The sequence below is a fragment of the Diplotaxodon limnothrissa genome, linkage group LG23, assembly GCF_057381915.1.
Source record: "Diplotaxodon limnothrissa isolate DT_005_m linkage group LG23, D_limnothrissa_male_GT1.1, whole genome shotgun sequence".
NCBI lineage: Eukaryota > Metazoa > Chordata > Actinopteri > Cichliformes > Cichlidae > Diplotaxodon > Diplotaxodon limnothrissa.
The window spans coordinates 33,807,362-33,830,220 of NC_140617.1; the positions used below are offsets into that span (position 1 = coordinate 33,807,362).

The following is a 22,859-nucleotide window of genomic DNA, read 5'->3' on the forward strand; positions in this document are numbered from 1 at the left end:
CACTTAGCGCGGTACGAAGAACAGGCCCCAGCTCTAATATCTGGCATAAAGCTAACACAGCATTTCATAAAAACAACATCAGACCAACATTCAAACATGGTGGTGGAAGTGTGATGGTCTGGGGCTCCTTTGCTGCTTTAGCACCTGAACGACGTATTCAGTTACTCTGCACGTTTGGACAACTTTTGTTGTCTCATATTAAAATTAGGTGACAAATATGCTAAAAACTAAGAAATGAAGATGGGGGTAAATACCGTTTTCCACCACTCTATCCTAGGTTCAGTCCAAGAATAACAACGTGACGCTGAAAATAAACACAATAGCTAGATTTTCATCTAAATTTCAGTTTACAAAGAGCACTCTTTGTCTGCTGTCTAAAGGATAAACAAAGAAAATGATCTTTGAGCTATGTTACAATGCCAAAGTCCTTTTAGTTAAATTACATACATGTGTTCACTGAAGCCGGTAATAATCAGATCTTGCCATGCTGCCAGCTTTTATTGGATGTGATGGGAAAGGGGCAGCTACGCAGCACTGTGTAGCTGGTGGCTGACAGCAGATGTCTCGTGGCCACAGAGGAACTCTGCTCTCAGATGAAAGTATGTTCTTGGGCTGTTTACGCAAGGTTGTTTGTTTCCATTCCCACTAATGTCTGCTGGGTGTTTATATTCTATGTATGTGCTCAGGTTGTTGTACCTGTTAGGTTATATTAGACTGGAGTGTATATAATCTTTCTACCATTTATTTTTCAGAGTTTAGTTGATGGGTTTGAGTCACTTAATTGAACGATATGTTTTCACAAAGCGCACAAAAGGGCCTTGTGAGAGTCTATACCCTTCATGCTTGATTGCAGTGATATAATATAGCCCCTACTCTTTTCCCACTGCTTGCTGCGGGTGTTTTCGAGGGCAAACAGACAAGCCGGCAGCTCAGCAAGGGTCTTGGATTACTGTGAAGAATCTGTCGGGTTGCCTCCCTCTTTAAGAGAAGGGATTCAGCTTTTTTTGCATGCACTGAAGCAGGAAATAATCGATCAGCTTTTAACCCGGCTGATCCTTCCCGTGCCTGCACTCAGACTGAACCTGGACCACGCTCTCATTTAACCCAATTAATCCCTCTTGAAGCTGCGTGCCCTCACTGTTAAGAGGATTAAACCAGGTATTGGAAATGCACCTGCGACATGTCCAGCTCACTTAGCGCACATCATTCAGTAGATGTAGTCTGCAGGAGAGCACTAGGTTGGACCACTTAACCAAGGTTGGCAAGCTGTTGGCTGAGCCACCAGAATAAAGTTTTTTTGGTTTTATAGTTGCTTTTGATTTGGAGAAAACCTTTTTTTAATACTTTTAGGTAGAAATTAAGAGTAGTTAGAGTAATTTTGAAAAAAATTCCTAGTATTTACACCTCTGAGTGTTAGCCACTAGTAGCCTCGGGTAATGCCTGTTTTCCTACAGAAAATGTTCCTGTGATCATAAACTGTATATAAAAGACAAATATAGCCACTGTGACTTCATCCATTGCTTTCTGAAGTCTCAACATTAACATTTTGGTTGCTGCCATGCTGGTTAAAGCCAGAGGTTGACCATATGGCCTGATTTAGACTTCTCTGAGGAATCTTTGTTGAGCCTATGATGTAACCAGCAAGTGGCTGATGTCATTGCAGGCATTTATGCGTGTGCTGGTGCATTGTGTTAATTACCATGAGGTTGTGTCCTGGTGTTTTATATGCGGTGCTAGCCATGATAAAGACCAATATAATGCTGGGACTAATTTTCTTTCTGGGTTCCCACTCCTTGTTGTGGTAAGTTTTCCTCAGGGGCAAACATATTTATCCCTCAAGTTTTTCCACATCTTTGTATATTCAGTTATATCCATTCCGATAGTTTCAGCAATCTCCCTCCAGGAACCTGCAGACATTATTGAGTCCTTACATTGATGCTATGATTTTTATTCCTGTATTGTAATAGTTGCAGACTACGTCAACCCAACGTGTAGTTACATTTCTACATTCCTTCAAGGCACTGTTGCAGATCTTTTCCTGTTAGAAGGGAGTTCTTTTACTACACTGTTGCTAAGTGTTTGCAAATAGGGGATTTTTGGCTCATTGGAGTTCTCGCTCTTATAAGGTTGATCTTATAATATACAGGCCCCCTTGAGATGACTGTTGTATAGATTTAACATAGATTTTGACAACTACACGTAATAAAACAGATGTTTTGGCTATTTAGTTTGGTTTTTGGGTCTCTATAGTAGCCATAATGTGGAAACTGCATTTAGCTGTTTTTCCTAACACAAGTCCTGAATCGCTTTGGGTTTTTTGTACAGATTAGGCAAATGGGATGTAACATTTTGAGCTTTAAAAGTGCTTTTAGTCAAACTGTATTGAGTTTGGGCTACACCAAGCTAGCTGTTTCCACCTGATACTGTCTTTATAGTAAGCTACTCAGCTGGTGACTCCAGCATTAGCTTCTATAGGCATGACGAGTATCTCGTCTTAGACTCAGCAAGAAAGAGGGTGGGTTTATTTAAAATGTTAAACTGCTCCTTTCAAAAGTTGTGTTGACTTGTCATTTTAAAACTTTACCCAAGATCGATACTTTGATGTACTACTTGTTACTCAAATCCCTGCTTGTTGAGAAGAGCTCTGGGATTTTTCTTTTTACCTGTTAAGTCTGGCCAGTAAATATACTGGAAAGAACTGGTATTGATCTGTTGGAGGCAGAAATTACATCAAAAATTGGGGCTTATGGAAACCCTACTTCTTCTATGTGAGTCCATGACAGAATACTGCATGCATGGGTAATGCAGCAGGCTGGCAAGACTGCAGAGAGCCAGTTGAGGGAGGATTTGTCATCATGTGAGGATGATTCAGACATTTAAAAATGATTTACAGGATTAGCATATCCAGATATGCAGTTTTGCAGTCCTCAAAGTATTTTTAGGGATCAATGACAGTCAGACAAGGATGCATTCACACAGTCACAGATGTGCCGACACCATTCTCCTTCGAAATGGGTCACACTAGATGTTTAGAGTGTATTTTTGGAACCAGAAATGTATGTGTGTGTGTGTGTGTGTGTGTGTGTGTGTGTGTGTGTGTGTGTGTGTGGTCCCCATTAAGTGTTAGATAGGGAGTGTAGTTTGTGCACTAAACCTGGCTAAGTGACTCCTCTGCCTGGAATTTTGAATGTGGAATAACAGGGAGACAGTTTGTTCAGTTTCTCATCACCTTCAAGCCGACTGGAGCCATAAATCAGCCATAAATCTTTGTGTTTGCGCTCCAAGCCACTGCTCAGAGTTTCAGTGCAGGTTTCGATCTAGAAACTTTTGCAGCTTCAGACTAGGGCTTGTCAACGTGGAAACAGTCTTATCACAAAAATTCTCATATCAGTTGATAATCGATCCATCAATATATGCTATGGTTTGCATAATTCCCCTATATATATATATATATATATATATATATATATATATATATATATATTAGGGGTGCAACGATACACAAAATTCACGGTTCGGTTTCACGGATACTTTGGTTTCACGGTGCGGTATTTTTTCGATACAAAAAAAATTGTTCATGCCTTTTTAATTTGTCATTTATTAAAATTATAAATATATATTTTAACTCAAAAGTACAGTTTTTAAATTTAATGTTGCTGAAACAACAAAGGGATAAAATAATAAATCTATCTGATCGAGAAATCACTCATCTTTGGAAAAGAGAGTTTATTACAGAGAAATGTCTCTTTCCAAAATAAAAGCTATACTATACGCTTCTTCTGGGCTATATTCTCAGCAGCATATTAAACATATCAGGTCCCCATAAGGAGAATCATGTGCTAACGGCTGTCTAAATGACTCGGGTAAAGTTTGTAGCATGCGTGCTTGTTGTTTTTGTCTGCTTCCAGTAGGATGCTGTCGGAGTAAATGTGCAGTCATATTCATTGTGTTCCCACTAGTGCTGTCAGCGTTAATCTCATTGAAATGACGTTAACGCCGCAACACGGCAATTCTTCGTTCACGAGCTACCGCAGATCGCCCTGTGCCTGGGGCTGGACGACCAACACGTTAACGAGCTAACTGCGCTAACACCTAGTTCCCACCAATGTAACTGAGTATTGCGTGACACATCCAACATACTGTTTTACTTTAGTCCATGATGCGCTTACCTTCAGGGTCATACGTAACATGAAAACCAAAATAGTTCCAAGGCTGCACTGTCGAGCGCAGATCCACTGAGCGCTCAACACAGACAGCATCGTCAGAAGGAAAGTTGATAAAATAAATGAAAAATTTAGTATTGTTCGATACATATGCATACTATATATATATATATATATATATATATATATATATATATATATATATATATAGAGAGAGAGATATATTAGGGGTGTAACGATATTCGTATCGATATTGAACCGTTCGATACAGTGCTTTCGGTTCGGTACGCATATGTATCGAACAATACAACATTTGTAATTTATTTTATCAACTTTCCTTCTGACGATGCGGTCTGTGTGGAGCGCTCAGTGAATCTGCGTTTGACTACTCCGCTGAGGCTGCACTGTCGAGCGCAGATCCATTGAGCGCTCAACACAGACAGCATAGTCAGAAGGAAGAGCACAGGGCAAGCTAGCGAGACAGAAGTTAAGCTCTCCTTGCAACATGGACCTCCCCCACTCTCATTCAGATCTGGCGTTTGGAATTATTTTGGTTTTCATGTGACATATGACCCTGAAGGTAAGCGAGTCATGGACTAAAGTAAAACAGTATGTTGGATGTGCCATGCAATGCTCAATTACATGGGTGGGAACTAGTGTGTTAGCGCAGTTAGCTCGTTAACGTGTTGGCCGTCTAGCCCCATGCACGGGGCGATCGGCGGTAGCTCGTTAACGGAGATTTGCCGTGTTGTGGCGTTAAGGTCATTTCAACGAGATTAACCTGAAAGCACTAGTGGGAACACAACGAATATGACTGCACATTTACGCCGACATCATCCTAGTGCAAAGACAAAAACAACAAGCATGCTACTAACTTTAGCCGAGTCATTTAGACAGCTGTTAGCACATGATTCTCCTTATGCTGCTGAGAATATAGCCCAGAAGAAGCGGATAGTATAGCTTTTATTTTGGAAAGAGACATTTCTCTGTAATAAACTCTCTTTTCCAAAGATGAGTGATTCCTCAATCAGATACAGCGCTCGCAAAATCGCTAGCCCGACGTCCTGGGCCTAGCGATTTTTTTCACACGGGCTACCCTGCCCGTCGGGCTATTGTAGGAAGGAAAAATATATGTCAATGCTTTTGCATTCTTTCAGAAATGTAGCTGGGTAATTATGTCATTGGCATCGGTGAGCCACTGTCAATATGTGACATATTGAAATCGCGTTTGAATTTGCGCTTGTTTTTTTGCTTTCACTTTGCAATCGTGCGAACTGTGTATAGAGAGCGACAGCACTGATCTGTGAGTGATGATAATTTGTGCACCAATTCCTCTGACATCGTCTTATTAATCGTTAGCTTACTATGCAAACATGACAAGTGAAATCTCCCGCAGCAAGCTTAAACATGTGAGAGGTTGATCGCGCAGAGAATCGCTGAGCTTATGTGAGTCCGTGTGTAAAAGCAGCAGGATATATATTTTAGTTCTGCTGAGCCAAATAAGACAGGTCAGGGTGAAGAAGTGACAGCCAAAGAAAAGCTTACCACAAAACGGAGAAGTTATGACAAATCAGACTATAAGGCAAAAAGAAAGTGCAGCTTTATGGCTTCATGGACAAAATAATTTCTGTGGCTGCGATATGACGAGCTAAATAACCAGGGCTGCACATAAGTGGTCCGCAGGTGCGCATTCGCTGTCAAAATAAAAAACACGCACAAGGGTTAGGGTTAAATTTAAAAACTGTACTTTTGAGTTAAAATATATATTTATAATTTTAATAAATGACAATGAAGACGAAGTGAGATCATTAACAAGACTGGCTACGGATACCGACTACGGAACGGAGCAGTTGTCAGCCACCTCCTGTACATGGATGACATCAAGCTGTATGCCAAGAGTGAACGAGACATCGATTCACTGATCCACACTACCAGGCTATACAGCAATGACATTGGAATGTCGTTCGGACTGGAGAAGTGTAGTCGGATGGTAACAAAGAGAGGGAAGGTAGTCAGAACTGAGGGGATTGAACTACCAGAAGGCAACATTGCAGACATAGAGGACAGTTACAAGTACTTGGGGATCCCGCAGGCGAATGGGAACCATGAAGAGGCCGCTAGAAAAGCTGCAACCACCAAGTACCTGCAGAGGGTCAGGCAAGTCCTGAGGAGTCAGCTGAATGGTAAGAACAAGATCCGGGCCATCAACACGTACGCCCTGCCCGTGATCAGGTACCCTGCTGGGGTAATAGGCTGGCCAAAGGAGGAGATAGAAGCCACTGACATAAAGACAAGAAAGCTCCTTACCATGCATGGAGGGTTTCACCCCAAGTCCAGCACCCTGAGGCTGTACGCTAAGCGGAAGGAAGGGGGCCGGAGACTGGTGAGTGTCAGCACCACAGTCCAGGATGAGACAACGAACATCCAAGAATACATTGGGAAGATGGCCCCAACTGACCGAGTGCTCAGTGAATACCTCAGGCAGCAGAAACCCAAGAAAGAGGAGGGAGACGAGGAACCATCATGGAAGGACAGGCCCCTGCACGGTATGTACCACCGGCAGATAGAGGAGGTGGCTGATATCCAGAAATCCTACCAGTGGCTGGACAAAGCTGGACTGAAAGACAGCACAGAGGCACTAATCATGGCAGCACAAGAACAAGCTCTGAGCACAAGATCCATAGAGGCTGGGGTCTATCACACCAGGCAAGACCCCAGGTGCAGGCTGTGTAAAGATGCCCCAGAGACAATCCAGCACATAACAGCAGGGTGCAAGATGCTAGCAGGCAAGGCATACATGGAACGCCATAACCAAGTGGCCGGCATAGTGTACAGGAACATCTGTGCCGAGTATAACCTGGAAGTCCCGAGGTCAAAATGGGAGATGCCCCCAAGGGTGGTGGAGAATGACCGAGCTAAGATCCTGTGGGACTTCCAGATACAGACGGACAAAATGGTGGTGGCTAACCAACCGGACATAGTGGTGGTAGACAAACAGAAGAAGACGGCCGTAGTGATCGATGTAGCGGTTCCGAATGACAGCAATATCAGGAAGAAGGAACACGAGAAGCTGGAGAAATACCAAGGGCTCAGAGAAGAGCTCGAGAGGATGTGGAGGGTGAAGGTAACGGTGGTCCCCGTGGTAATCTGAGCACTAGGTGCGGTGACTCCCAAGCTAGGCGAGTGGCTCCAGCAGATCCCGGGAACAACATCGGAGATCTCTGTCCAGAAGAGCGCAGTCCTGGGAACAGCTAAGATACTGCGCAGGACCCTCAAGCTCCCAGGCCTCTGGTAGAGGACCCGAGCTTGAAGGATAAAACCGCCCGCAGGGGCGTGCTGGGTGTTTGTTTATGGCATTGTCTTAGATGATGCTTGGTGTTACAGTTTGTCCCCCACCAAGTTCGGTAACACTGTTGCTCGAGTTCATTAACATTTTCTGTTGTCAGTTTTTCTTTGAACCCTCTCGCACTCCTAACATGTGTGTGTGACTGCAGTACCTCAAACGTTAGTGCATGTGCTGCTGCCAGCAACTCCTCCTACGCTCCGTGCATCAACCTAACGTGATGTGGCTTCTGTTTTATTCCAACCACCTAATTGGTTTGGTGTCTGTCAAAATATGGATGGATTGAGTTCTACTGACTTTATATTGACCATGTCTCATACTTCAATTGAGGGGAAGTAATTTTGAAGTTAGTGTCTTTATTGTTTAATAAAACCATTCCAGGACACAGCTAGGATATGGTATGGAAGCCTGGATGGATGCAATTATTCAGAATCAAAAATATTTCTCATGGTTCACCATAACCAAAGCACCACATCACTTGTTATGTTATTTGAGGCTGGTGTCACATTAATATCAGCCAAGAGTTAATATAAGCTATTAGAGCAGGGCGATATGGCCAAAAATATTTATCACGATATATATTTGAAAATTTGCGATAACAATATAACCGACGATATAATTGATGCGAGACAAAATACAACTCCACAACATTACTAGCGCAAAAAGACAACCTTCCATTTATTTTCACTTAAACAAGAAGCTGGTTTTTATGTACATTAAAGCTTTATAAAAATGTAACAGTGCAAATGCAAATTCCTTGCTGAAAGTTTAACCAAAAGGCATTTCCAGTAGAAATGGGCTGACACATCCTGAGCATAACCATGTATAATATCCACTGAAGTTAAAAAGAGGTGCTTTGCAACATTAAACTGCAGTGTGCAGTACGTATTTTTCGGACCATAAGGTGCACAGGATTATAAGGCACATTAAGCGAAACAAAGCAGTCAGATAAATCAAACTTTATTAAACTCATTCTTCTTGCTTCCTCCACTTCTGTACCATTGATTCATTAATGTTGAATTCTCTGGCAGCTGCTCTATTCCCATGTTGTTGCAGTATATTAATGACTAACCTCGTATTGTGGATGGATTATCTCAGTTGTTCTCCTGACTGAAGTTTGGTCCGTTTACAGCATCCTGCCATGCGATTGCATTTGTCTCTAACCATGAAGAACCTTAACGTTAACTTTTATAAGTGGAAAAGTGTTAGTGTTCGTCCTCCAGCTTCACTGTTTATGTTATGCTAACATAGCTGTGTCGCTAGCGATCACGTAGCACATCATTATATACCAGCTAGCCCAACTTCAGTAACCCTACAAACGTCACTGCTGTTTAGTTTCCTGTCTTCATTTATGTTGGAAGTGATAGCAGAGCTGTACATTTGATTTTTTTCAGAAATCTCTCAGTCAGAACATGCAATATCATGCTTAGGTAACTAGCGAAACTAGCGAGCTAACTTCCGCTAGCTTCCTGCTAACTTCTAACTCCGTTAAATGTAATAACTTTTGTTTTCATGGATGCCTGGAAGTTAAACTTTATAGTTACACCTGGTAAAGCAGCAATGCTGATCGTTTTATTAAAGATGAAAGAATTTAGACAGTTTTTAACTCTAAGTGATGCTGCAGTGTTGTTTGACCTGAAGCATACGGAGTTTAGGACCCAGATTACTCCCAGATTTAAGAGCATCTTAGTCCGACAAATACGACAATAACGACGGCCGCTTGCATGTTCTGCAAAAAAATGTGCTTTGTTGTGTATCTGACGGACAAACACCAAACCAGTTCCACATCACGGAAGTTGCACCATTTTTACAAACCAATTCTGGTTCATCTGTTTCACTCAACAATCGGCCATGTGCGTATGAAAACAAAGGCACTGCGCATGCGCGTTTTACTCCCATTCTATCGCGATATTTCATTTTCCTATCGTTGCCTAACATTATACCGGTATTACCGTGAACGGTATAATATGGCCCAGCCCTACCAGATATAATGAAAAATTTATAACATTACAAAAAGTTCAGCTTTTTTTTCAAATCAATCAAATAACCCTTTCCAAATTTCTCATCCATTTCTTTATATTGTGCTTTCTGGGAGCTTTTAGTCTACTTCACTTTGTCAGACAGGTTCTAATTAAGTGATTTCTTGATTCAACAGGTCTGGCAGTAAACAGGCCTGGGTGTGGCTTGTGAAATTGAACTCAGCTTCCCAAAAACTGTGGTTAATATTAATAAGCAAAGCAATTACACAGGACCAGCTAGGCTTGGATAGCTTTTTTTCCTTTAATAAATGAAATCATCATTTATTCACTCTGGTTATATTTATCAAATATTAAAATTAGTTTGATTACGTGAAACATACATGAAAAAAAAGAATAAGAGAAATCAAGAAGAGGACAAGTGAGACCACCCAGTTTTTAAGCGAGGGTTCTTCTGACTGGCTATGGTTTGAAAACTGTGATTTCAACAGCACATGGGTGAAGCTGTTGATTCACAACCAGAGCTGCGTGCCAGAGGCGATCATATCAGGGATAGCTGCTCTAACCGACATCGTACAGATCCAAGAGAAGACAAAAAATGTACAAAACAGTCTGAAGCCTGAGCTTTTGTTGCATTAGGATTCACGTTTTATGAACATAACATGGTAAAGGTATGCTGACTAATAAGGGGAAGCATAATAGATTCACTTTAAAAAAAATGCATAGTATGTATTTTAATGAGAATGTTGTGGTTTGGAAGGCTAAGATAACTTCCAGGGAAAGTACTACAATGAATATGTAATAGTTATAATAGCAGACGTGCAACACGAGCCACAGTGAATATCTTCCAGCCATTGTAAGACGATGCTTATGGACTGATGGACGTTTGTTCGTGGTGCAACAAATCTAAAATCCAGAATGCAAACTGTGACTCAAAACATCTGGAATACTGTCTGCATCTTGCTCTGTAGCAGGCATGCCATCGTTAATGTCCGGTTAAATTATGCTAGTCTGCTGAAAGATGTAATATTTAAAGATGTAATTTATTTTTTGTATATGATAAAATTATCAGTGGTAAAAAGACTGATGATCTTCCAGATGAAGATCATCAGCTGTACTAATAATTTCATAGTGATCTGAAATAAGGTGAAATAAATGGAACTCTCTTAGCTTTAATATGTCATAAACTGGTAGGATCATAAGAAAAGAGGAGTAGACTGATTATAGCAATGAAGTAAGTAAACTATACAAACATGTTACGTGTTAATTCTCATACAAATGCCATCACATATCCTGTGCCTTTTCACAAACTAGAGTTCACTTAGAATAGAACTAAGGGTCCCCGAAAAGGTCATTTTCAGTCTGGGTGTCTAGTCCTGAGCAGACCTGACTGACAGCTTCACAGCAACCAGCCTGAAAGAAAAATATGTGATGTTTTAATACATCAAATTGGAAGCACTTAGTAGTTACAGCTGCATCTTGAGGGGATTAACAATTATTTGTGAGACTGACATTTGTGAAGCTGTTTACGGAAACTCCAGGAAGCACACAGCTCACTCACAACCTACCAAATTACTGGTCCCATAGCACACAATGAACTTTTACAGCAACAGACGAAGAGACATGCAGCCTGTACAGAACCTGTTGTTTTCATGCGGGCCGAAGTCACTGAACCAACAAGGTGATTTGCTGCAAGCTGATTTCCTCCTAAACCACGAAGGCATGCTCATTATACGAGTAGGAGCCAAGTTAGAGGCAGAAATGGCACTTTCCAGTGTTGAACAGCAAATTAGGCATTTAATGAAGCAGCCAAGATTATCTATCGTGTTTTCATTCAAAACCTCCTTTCAGGCAGCCTGCTTATCCGTTCTTCCCCTTTACAGAGCAGGAGTGCAAAGCTCTGTGGATCATTCACACCCAGCGCTGATTAATCCTGAAATCCCACAGCCTTTTATGGCAAATCTTTGATTCCTGCACTGTTTCAACCCTAATTTTATACTCAGTAACACTCACTTTGCTTTAAAACAACAAAACCCAACTGAACCACAAGTTTAAAAGGTCGAATGTTCCCGGCATATTGGTTGAAATGATTAGGGCCAAATCTGTAGTGAACATCTCATCTCTGAGTGATGCAGGTTTGAGGAAATATACTCAGGATGCACAGAAGTATTGACCAAGTATCAGTATTTGATGCGGGTAGAGAGGTATTTACTGATAACAGAGGTTTATGTGTTGCTCCTCATCAATGTTGTGCTTGATAAAGGTCAAAAAAATGATGTGATGACGCGCTGACAGACTTTCTAACAGGTGGATGAACATCTCCATCAGCCCAGACTGTCACAATTTGTGCATCCCTATAAGACGTTATTAAGAGCTAATTATGTATGAGCCCCGTGTTTAATCAGTTCTTCAGCATGTGATGGCCTTAGTGCTAAACTGGGGATTATCACTTAGTTATAAAATAACTGGATAACCTGACTTTTGACATAATCTCTACACAAAGATGTTTTTGTCATTCATTACAATACAAATTAGCATGCTCAGTTGCTCCCCAACATCAGCACGCAGCTCATTCCTTCTCCCTCGCCGCCCTGCTCCATAGCCACAAGGCCCTCGCAGCACTGCCTCTATTACCACCATGATAAAACATCTCCCTTCGCTGTAATAAGACCCAAGCAGCTCCCAGTTCAAAGTACCGACTTCACTTCACTTGGAGAGAAGGCAGCTCAATGACGGCTGCAGTCATGAGGCGTGCCGGGACACGAGGGAAGCATGTCGCAGTGGAAGTCTGGCCCCGGTCACAAGCTCGCTGTGTTGTCATCTATGACTGAGCAAATGAGGGCCATTAATTCTGTGGAATTCAATCAACATCCCCAAGTGTCATGAAAGTGAAGCCCAGAGAAAACCACTGAGATGAAAACAGAGCCAGAGAACCAGCAGCAGACACTTACAGACTCCACGAGCATTTCATATTTGGAATCTGAGGATTTCTGACTTCACACTTTTTCAACGTGCACATTTCGCGCTGCTGCAGAGTGGCAGGCTCACTGACACCGACTCCACACCTTATGCTTGATTCACAGCTGGCCTTTACCTGTTGCAGTTTTGTGCCGGTGTTACTAGGCAACCGCAATGAGCTGGTCCTCGGTGGTCAGTCAATAAACTGACTTCTGATGAACGCAATAGCTACAGTCAGATTATCTAGTTGATATGAAGCTCCTGGTTTATACAATAGGGCTGGGCAATATGCCCTCAAACAAAATCGTGATTAATGGAACATTTTACAGATTGGTGGTATTAGCTTTCGATTCACTTTTGACTTTATTCAATTCAATTTTATTTATACAACACCAAATCACAACATCAGTTGCCTCAAGGCGCTTTATATTGTAAGGTAGACCCTACAATCATACATACAGAGAAAGGTCCAACAATCATATGACCCCCTATGAGCAAGCACTTCGGCGACAGTGGGAAGAAAAAAACTTCCTTTCAACAGGAAGAAACCTCCAGCAGAACCAGGCTCAGGGAGGGGCGGGGCCATCTGCCGTGACCAGTTGGGGTGAGAGAAGGAAGACATGATAAAGACATGCTGTGGGAATGAATGAAGTGCCCAATCCTACTTTAAAAGAATTTTTAAAAACTATTTACATCTTGAATTACACAAATTAGCTACTGGCAACTGCTCCCTCCTTTTTAACAGGAAGCAGCCCTTTTAAAAAAAATTCTGTTTTCAAAGTGCTTCCCTACATTAATATGCCGGTCAAAAAAAAAAAGTTTCAATAGGTTATGAAGGAGTAGTGAACTTCTTCGTTTTATCCTGTCAAAGCAAAATAATTCCCATTATGCAGAATGAAAATCAGATGTTCTGCTAATCTTCGGAAACGCAAGCCTCACTGATGTGAGACTTTAAATATATCCAATTTAGGATCCTCTTCAACCCCATTTTGTCTCACACTTTAAAGAAGCTGTTGTAAACGAGAACAGTCACTACAAAAGGCGTTTCTGTTTACACTTCATCTGGTTACCTGTGTATCTGACGTTGCTCCAGGACAATCGTTTAAACTGATCAGTTACCTCTTTGTGATGTCATGGCTTTGTAAGACAAGGGGGAAAAAAGACCACACATATGAGAGGTTTGCCTTCAGGGCTTTCAGTCAGCAAGATAAGCAAGATAAGCTTTTCAAAACATGGTTATCATTGCGAAAGGGACTAATTTGACACAAACCATAAGCTTTCCCCAAAACTCACCGAGTCGTTTAGAGGTCTCATAAATAACTACAGTATTTTCTTTGGTTTGTTTTCTTCCAGGCAGAATAGTGACAATAAGTCTCAAAATGTCACTATGAATTATTAACTACATTTTAAATATTTTATTATTTCAACCACTGGACATGTGAAAATGCCAGCATACTTTAAAAAAAATCATTTCACAATCATTATTGTTGTACTAAAAGCAGTAGAAAAGTAAAAAGAATTTAAAAAAAAATCACTCCACCTTCACATGAACGACATAAATTAACATGATTACACAAATCTTATTTTTCTTAGAGAAAGCCCTGTTTCCTCTATGATTCTACTTGAACAGCTCGTGTAACTATTTAAATAGAAGCTATTCAGCACATCACATTATACTGCAGCAGTGCATGTAAAGTGGCTGAGCCTCTTGTTTATCAGAACCACCCCAGCAATGTAAGGAATTCTGCAGAGCTCACTGATTTCTAACCAGCTAATGCAATGCCTAGAGTTCATGGTTATTTTACAGAAGTAATTCTGATGTCAAGCTTAAGAATTAGGTCCAAATATGCTGTATACACAGACGCACTGTCAAACACACATTTTACATATGACAGACAGACCATTGATAAGCTTTGAGGAAACCAGAGACACTGTTCTAGAGCAGGAAATGAAAAAGAATCCATGTGCACTGTGAATATAAAGTCCTTATGATGATGAGGGTCTTACATAATTTATGGAGAGGAAGCTGTTGTCACAATGTAATGTCGGTCAGGGATCTCACTGCATCACTCATGCAGCTTTTATTTAGACAGATTTCAGAAACTGTGTGAAAACATCAGCCTTTATATGACTGACTGTAATTATATATAAAACTTTTTTATTAAGGCTAACCAAGTGGTTAGTCGTTTAACAAGTACTTCAGCAAGTCTAAGTGCCACAAATCTGTTGTTCTGCTCCGTTTTGTATCATTTATTACAGTTTGCAGTCTTTGGCTCATAGTAATGAGCTTTCTTTTTTTCTTTTTTTTTATTACAGCAGCTGATAATTAGATGCTACCCTGTCTAAACTAACATGGCAAAGGATGGCCTGGTGTGTTTCACTGGAAATTAAAGTTTCTGTCAATCACACACTGGCCTGTAGACAGAGCAGGCAACCACTGATGATGAAAGCAGCTCAACAGAAACCATTACAGGTTATTAATTAGAAGTCACCTAACTTGCACGTGCCACATAAGCACCTGCTTAACTCAATTTAGACTTTTTTTCCCCTCGTGGAGTATTTTAGCAAGTCACACACGAAAGCAAAAGCTACCTAGCCTAAGCCTACACGAGGGAAAGTGATACCATTTAGCTAAACAGAAGTCATGTTTCGGTTTGGTGGAGCTGCTGAGCAAGGTTACCCGCCCAACCTCTACCTGTGACCCGGCACGCAGGCGGACCTATAGTGGCAGGAAACTCCCCGGTTTTACCGTGGCCTCGGACGCCCCCCTCTTGCTCTCCCTAACCTCTGTAGCCCATATTTACGACGAGCTGAATACCCAAAGCGTGCTGCAGTGGTCACAGGCGGGCGAACTGGGTGTTTTTCGGTTTACTGGTTGCTTTTCGAGGCTTGAGGTGTCATTATGTATCCGTCCGCGACAACTCTGCCGCCGCAGGTTACAGTTAACAGCTGAGCTGCGGTGCACCAGCCGGGGTTATGCGGATCCAGCCATCCGTATGAAACATAGTTCACTTTTCTCTCTCTCTCAGTAGCTCTGGGAGTTTGTGTTTGAGAGAGCGACAGTAATAAATATGTATATCTACTCGATCCGAGACGATTAGAAACTCCAAACTGCGGCCAAATATGAACAAATACGGGTAACTTTCCGAGTGTGGATTTGTGCGTGGGTCTGACCGCAGTTTAAGGGTATTGAAATTAAGTTAAAAATATTTCCTTTCATACAGGTAGGAAAAAAGCAAGGGCGTGTTCCCAAGTCTTTCTCTAAAAACACACATTCAGCGGATAACTGCCTTTGTTGTCTGTATGGAAAAACAGGTAGGCACGCTAACACACATTTTTGTAGGCGACTGGAATCAAGACAGGACGTTATAGGCTATAAGACTGAGCTTCACACACTGCTGAGCCCGCACACTAACATCTGCAGAACACACATGGCCGACACAATCTCAGGTGTAATTAAATCATAACTCACCCTTTATCGCTGGGGATATCATTCCCGTGGTTGATAATTTATCCAGAGGTTATAAAATAGTTTGCCACACGGTAAGCTACAGTAGGAAGCAGCCCTTGGTAACCGTAGGAATCACCCTGGCAGTCAGGAATTTCACAGGGGGCAGTGCTTCTCGGCGTGAGGGGGTGCAGTGCGGATACATGGCGCTAGGGGGGTGTCTTTGCCCCCAGTTTGCCACTGCAAAGATCACAGAAACACCGAATTAAAGTGAACCTGCTGCATAAGCCGTTTAATAATATATAAGATATGAAGGACCAGAAGAGTCGAAATAAAGCATTCGATAACGAACTGTGCAATAAAAAATGCCTTAGTAAATTCCTGGATAAGTAATGAAATGTTTCACCCACTGAAAACTGCGGTGTCCAGAGGGACTTAATGTTTGTAGAAAAAAAAAGTGTTGTTAGCTGTTGAAATGGTCAGTAAAGCTGATGAAAACAGAAGGTTCTTGGAATATATGTGAAAATGACAACTTTCACACATGTTAGTTACATAACTGATGACAGATCATCCTCCTGAAATTCTTGTTTCCATTTTCTATTATTCTGTTTGGGATTAATTGGAAGTATAAAAACTAAGCATCACTTTACAGTGAATAATGAATCATTTTTAAAATGTGTAGTCATATTGGATTTTACAGCACAATGGATTAAAATCACCATTGTTTAACAAAGTGTAAAACACTTTATTGAGCATAAAGTGTAGAAAAGACTAAATGTAATGGGAACACATTATGCCAAAAACTTAAAAATTATCATTTACTCGTAGTCTTTGTTGCAGACTTTGTGTTGCCTTTTCCCATTTCTTGCTTTGGTCAACCACTGCTGTAGAAAGGAACCGATTTCTGGCTGATCTTGATGAGTGGTTCTTGCTGTTTTTCTCTTTCTCTGGAGTTGTTTCACAGAGTTGCTAAACACTGAGGTTTTTCTCCTTGTCAGGATTATAGTGCTGTGTGATACTGTGAATTTCAATATCCATCCAGTACCAAGTAAATACAGAGCAAGTATTGCCAATACTAATAATGATACTTTTACTTTAAAAAATACTTAATGATAAATAGCTAATACAACAAGACACACCTTTTCAGCTGTTCGTTAATAATTGGAGATAGTTCTGCCCACTTCTACAGGATTAAGCCATCACAGGATTAAGCTTGTAGGTAAGCCAAAGTGGTATAAAAGATCTAAGGAAATACTCAAATACATCCTTCCAGAGCTGCTGATGAATTCTAAAAAAGAAACCGTTTCTCACAGAGACTTACAGTCCTGGTTGTTGCCAGACACAAAAACAAAAGAGAGACTTATAGCAAAATGGACCCTTAAAGAATATCTCATTCTTCAAAAAAACATATACTTTTCCACAAACAGTTGGACACAGAATGCAGTACTTTGAAAAGTGATTTGAGTGGCACAATGGTGCAGTGGTTAGCTCTGTCAGCTCACAGCATGTGGGTCCTATATTCAAATTCACCAGCCCTGCGGGATCTCTATGGATTCTCTCCAGGTACTCCAGCTTCTCCCCACAGTGCAAACACATGCATGTTAGGTTAACTGCTCATTCTATATTAGCCATAGATGCAAAGGTGGGAATAGCTGTCCATCTCAGTGGGTTAAACATGTGACAGACTGGAATCTTGTCCAGCCACCTCTTGTGCTATGACATCTGGGAGAGTCTCCAGCTATCTTGGAATCCTGCATCGGATAAAAAGAAGAAAATGGATGTCAAGTTGAAAATTGTACAAAGTTTAGACTGAGAAAATGTATTCAGATCTTTTCACCTTTTTTATGATAGAAACAGTTATAATGTGAGAGGAAAATAGAAGAGAGCAGGTGGAAGGCAACAAACGGTCCAGAGCAGATTCAGTCACCAGTCGCTGCATGAACCTTGTGGCGTATGCGTCGTCTCCTTAACCTGGTGAGATAAACAAAACCCTGGTAAGGCAGTCTAAGATGATCTGAGCTTTGTCACATGGAGCATTTTACTGCTGGTAGCACCCATCAGAAGATAGGTACAGTGTGATCATAAAGCGATCAGCAACAATACCCAGGAAGTCTCTGGCATTTAAACAACACTCAGTAATAAGGGGCCCAAAGTGTGCCAAAAAACTATGCCCCAAACGGTTACATCACCAGCTTCAGTCTGGACCGTTGATATTAGGCAGGTTGCATCTATGCTTTCATGTTCAGCTTTCAGATTTTGACCCTACCGTCCAGATGTTGCAGTAAAAATCGAGATTCATCAGACCAGGCAACATTTCTAAAAATTGTTTACTGTTCCATTTAGAAGAGACTTTTCAAATATTAGCTGACAGGAGGGGCAGCAGCACGGTCTTTTGCTGCTGTAACCCATCTGCTTTGGTTTGACACCTTGTGTGTTCATAGATGCTCTTTTTCACTTTCTTGCTTGGTTGTAAGAAGTGCTTATTTGAGCTACTTTTGTCTTCTTTATCAGCATGAAGTAATCTGGCCATTGTCGCATCTCCTGCATCAGTAAGGTATTCTCATCCACTCACGGGAGACTTTCTTTTTTTCAGACCAGTCTCTTTAAACCCTAGAGATGATTGTGTGGGAAATCCCAAGAGATTAGTACATTCTGAAATACTCAGATTAGCTTATCTGAAGCCTATAAACATGGCAGACTCAAAGTGACTTAAATCACCTTTCTTCTCCAATCCATTGCTCGGTTATACCTTTAGCAGGCTGTCTTGACATGTCTACACACCTAAATGCATTGAGCTGCTATGTGATTTGTTGATTAGCTGTTTGGCTTTTAAAAATAGTTGAAAAGTTGTACTTTAACTGTGAGTGTAGGATTTTAGCTCTTCAGTAGTCCTTGCCTTGGTCTTTGTATGCAGAGATTTCTCTCATTTAAAACAAAACATCTTAAAAATAATAGCGCTGCTTATTGAATACACAAATACTGTGCAAATAACATGAGAAACTAATTTAGAACATTTGTAAGGAAAATAATTTTAAATGACTTAACTATTTGTACAGTTAGTCCATCCATCCATCCACAGTGGTAGTAATAGAGAGAGAACCTCTACACTGTGACAGTTTCCTGTGAGCAAGTGTTTAGTGACAGTGGGGAGCAAGAACTTACTTTAAACAGGAAGAGACCTGGCAGTTTTTCATAGTGCTGAACTTCTTATCTCTGTTTCTTCATATGCAACAATATTACAAATGAATCGCTTATTTGCGCAATTTGTTTTTTGTTGTTTTTTTGTTGTTGTTTTTTACTGGGTACATTTGTTTTTGAATTCATTTTTAATATTTTACTGTATATCTCAACTTTTGTAAGACATGTTAAGCATAGGGCTATATTGGAAAACGCAAATACAATAATTTCAATTTGTTGTTGTTTTGTTTGTTTTGGGGGTTTTCTGTGCTTTTGTAGATTGAATATAATATCCTTCTTTAATCTGGATTTTTAAGTGAAAATTGCAGGCATTTATATCAAAATAGCACAACATTAAGAAAGATTTAAAATTAGATATTTTAATGTAAAACTGCATGAACTAAATGGGCAGAATATGAAAATCTAGCACAGTTCTAAAAAGATATTTTTCCTGTGATTTATTGATATATTAAATGTATTTGTTTATTTACAAAAGCACCAATCTCTTTTCTCCCCTCCCACTTACACAGAGAGGCAATGTTTTTGTCACAGCTCATGATGCTGAAAAAGGTAAACAGTCGTCAATGATGTCAGTCACTCACTCAGAGCAAAAAATCAAAGCAGTGGAGCGATAGCAATCTGGCTTGGACACAGTTAGTGAAACAAACACAATGAAGTCAGTGAGGCCTTGGGTAAGCCTCTGAAAAGAGAATGTAAACAAGCACTCCAGATAACTACTCTTCTTTTGATAAAGGCAGACACGAATGTTATGATGCTATAGTCAGTGTCGCCTGAGCATTTGGCTGTTCAGTTTTAGAGATAATCACACTTCTGTGGATTAACAGTTCAGCAGTGGTGGAAGAAGTATTTAGATGATTAACCTTACTAAAAGTACCAATATAAAGTATTAAAGAAAAATAAGTTATTGTGCATTAAGATATTTCCTGTTAGCTGGTTTTTCTAAGACAAACAATACATCCACTCATCCATGGTGAGAGACCAGATAATGGGTTTCAGAAAAACCCCTGTGATGAAGAAACAATCGAGGGACACGGGTGATGGACCGAGGCTGGAAATTGCATTAAAGCAATACATGGGTCGGTCTGTGGGCCCGCCACTCGCAGGACGGACTGTAGTGGTTCAGTGCCTTCACGTTGGGAGTTTTCAGTGGTGGACAAGAGGACTGCTTCTCTGCACCTTCATATCATTTGCACTTACTGCTCAGTGTACCCAGTCTCCTTGGAATCCATGGATGTGGTGCTTGAAGGTACCCAAGCTGGGCTCCATTGTCCCCTCCGGGGGACTTTTTATGTGGACATCTGTGTTAACCACTGTTTACCCATAACACACACCATATGTGAGAATAGGGGGGTCCATAAGTGCACCTGGCACCAGGCTGCCCTAGGTCGCAGGTCGATCATTGATTTTTTAATTGTATCATCAGACCTACCGCTATATAGTACATGTGTATGTTTCATTAGATCTGTGGCTGCATGTTTGAACAAGAAGGGAGTAGAGCTGTCAACTGATCATCACCTGATAGTGAGCTGAATCTGGTGGTGGGGGAGGATGCTGGATGGACCTGATGTAGTCTAGGGTAATGACGGTGCATTAGCAGCATCTGACAGAGGTCCCAGTCTGTGAGATCTTCAAATCCAACTTCAACAGCATTACAAAGGAGGCTGTAGACACTGAGTCCGTGTAGACCATGTTGCACAGCCCTATTGTCGAAGCTGCAATATAGAGTTGTGGCCCCAAGGTGGTTGGTGTTTGTTATGGTGGTAATTTACCGACCAGATGTCAGAGGTGAAGGCAGCTGAAAAAAAGAGTCTTATCAAGCTTGGCTGGCTTGTGGGATTTTGGAGACAGCTGACAAATACGAAGATGCCGAGTAAAGCAATGTGGTCCTAGCAGTAGCTAAAGCAAAACCTCAGGTGTTGATTACTCGGTTAGGCCATGGAGCAAGATTTTCGGTCAGCCTTGAGGCAATTCTGGCAAACCATCAGGAGACTCAGGAAGGAAGGAGACCTGGCTTCCTGCTATGCTATATGCAATGGGGATAGAATGCTGATGACCTCAACTGAGGATATAGCCAGGTGGTGCAAAGAATAGTTTGACAATCCCTATTGACACACCTGGAAGCAGAGTGTGGGGGAGAGGGGGAGGAGGAGAGAAAGGTGAGTCCTCTAAGACTCTGGATATTGTAGGGCTGTCTTGGTTGACACACCTCTGCAGCATCTTGTGGAAGTCAGGGACAGAGCCTTGGGATGACCGGAGTGATGGTCCCCCTTTTTAAGAAGGAGGACTGGAGGGTGTGCTGATTCACACTCCTCGGCCACTGTGTGAAGGGTATGCCAGGGTGCTGGAGAGGATTGGATTTGTTAGTCAAACCACTGATTTAAGAAGAGCAATGCAGTTTCTGTCCTGGTACAGCTTGTGTGAAGGTGTGTGGGAGGTAGCCCAACCAGCCAAATTGTGTATTCTGGACTTGAAGAAAGCATTCTTGGAGAATCCTGTGGGGGTTCTTTGGGAATGCAGGGTGAGTGGCCAATTGCTATGGGTCATTCGGTTCATGTATAGCCTTAGTGAGAGCTTGGTTCGCATTGCTGGTAGTATAAGGATGTCAACGCAATGGTATACCTGCTGGTCTGTGTCTTTTTGTCAGCCTCAGGGACCATGGTATAGTTTTTGTGCAGTCATTTCCCTCATTGCTGGGTTTCAAAAATGTTGGTTTTGACTTTCAAGAAAGAGATGTTCTTGTGACTCATCAAGTGATGCCACTGACTAGCCAATCATTCAGTCTGTTGACATCATATTTTCAGATTGCCCTGGATCGCTTGGAACCCTGGCCGAGTAGGCGCTAAAAACATACCTGATACAAGGAACCACCACCTAATGGAAAATCCTACGAACTCAGCTGTGCTGAGCCAACTTGACTAGGTAGTAGTGGAAAAGGGCTGAAAGTGTGATACAGTGGTCCTCACTGTAAAGGGTGGATTGCTCACTCCGGGTCAAGCACAAGTTGCTGAAATAAGTGTAAGAGTTTAAGTGTCTTTGGGTCTTGTTCATGGGAAAGTGAAGTGGGAGACTGAAAGACAGACTGGGTGGCGTCTGCAGTGATGGGTCTGTACTGATCTATTATAGTGAAGAGAGAGCTGAGTGTCAAAGCAAAGCGTTTGATTTACTGGTCAATCTACATTCCCATCCTCACCTATGGCCACAAACTCGTTGTAGAGACCATAAGAACAAGACTGCTGAAACAATCAGTGGAAATTTGCTTCCTCTGAAGATTGGCTGGACTCTCCCTAAGAGATAAAGTAAGGAGCTTGATGAGGAGAGACCCAAAGTAGAACACCTCTACTTAGACTTTCCCCTGCAGCTTCTATATATAGCAGTCTAACCTTGATAAACAAATTAAATAAAGGCTACAGAACATCAGTGATAAATATATATCCCCACCAATTGATTTCACATTTCTCTGTTGTTGTTGTCTTCTCCATCTATTGTGTCATAAGACAAAGAGGGCTCGAGCCAGTTCATTCAGTCTCCAAACACACAGTGCTCAATCCACAAGGCAACAGATGCCTCCAGCAGTTGCACAGCTGTATATGAATCAATATTTTGTCCTGCTTTGAAATGCAATGCACACACACACACACACACACACACACACACACACACACACACACACACACACACACACGCACGCAGCACTCTTTTAGATATATCTCATCCCCTCCAGAACACAATGGAGGTCATGACTGGGACACGACCCCGGAGCTTCCCTCTTTTCT

The 22,859-nt window shown here is 41.5% G+C and overlaps 1 protein-coding gene across 2 annotated transcripts in view; it reads right to left on the reverse strand.

Annotated features, from left to right (window-relative positions):
- The window catches only part of LOC146608564 (vang-like protein 1), a 67,322-nt gene extending 51,302 nt beyond the window's left edge, over window positions 1–16,020 (reverse strand). For both annotated transcript variants that reach the window (XM_085347111.1, XM_085347109.1), the window contains exon 1: window positions 15,913–16,020. The gene's annotated coding sequence lies outside the window, so the exon portion shown is untranslated. The remainder of the gene's footprint in view (window positions 1–15,912) is intronic.
- Window positions 16,021–22,859: the final 6,839 nt, after the last annotated feature.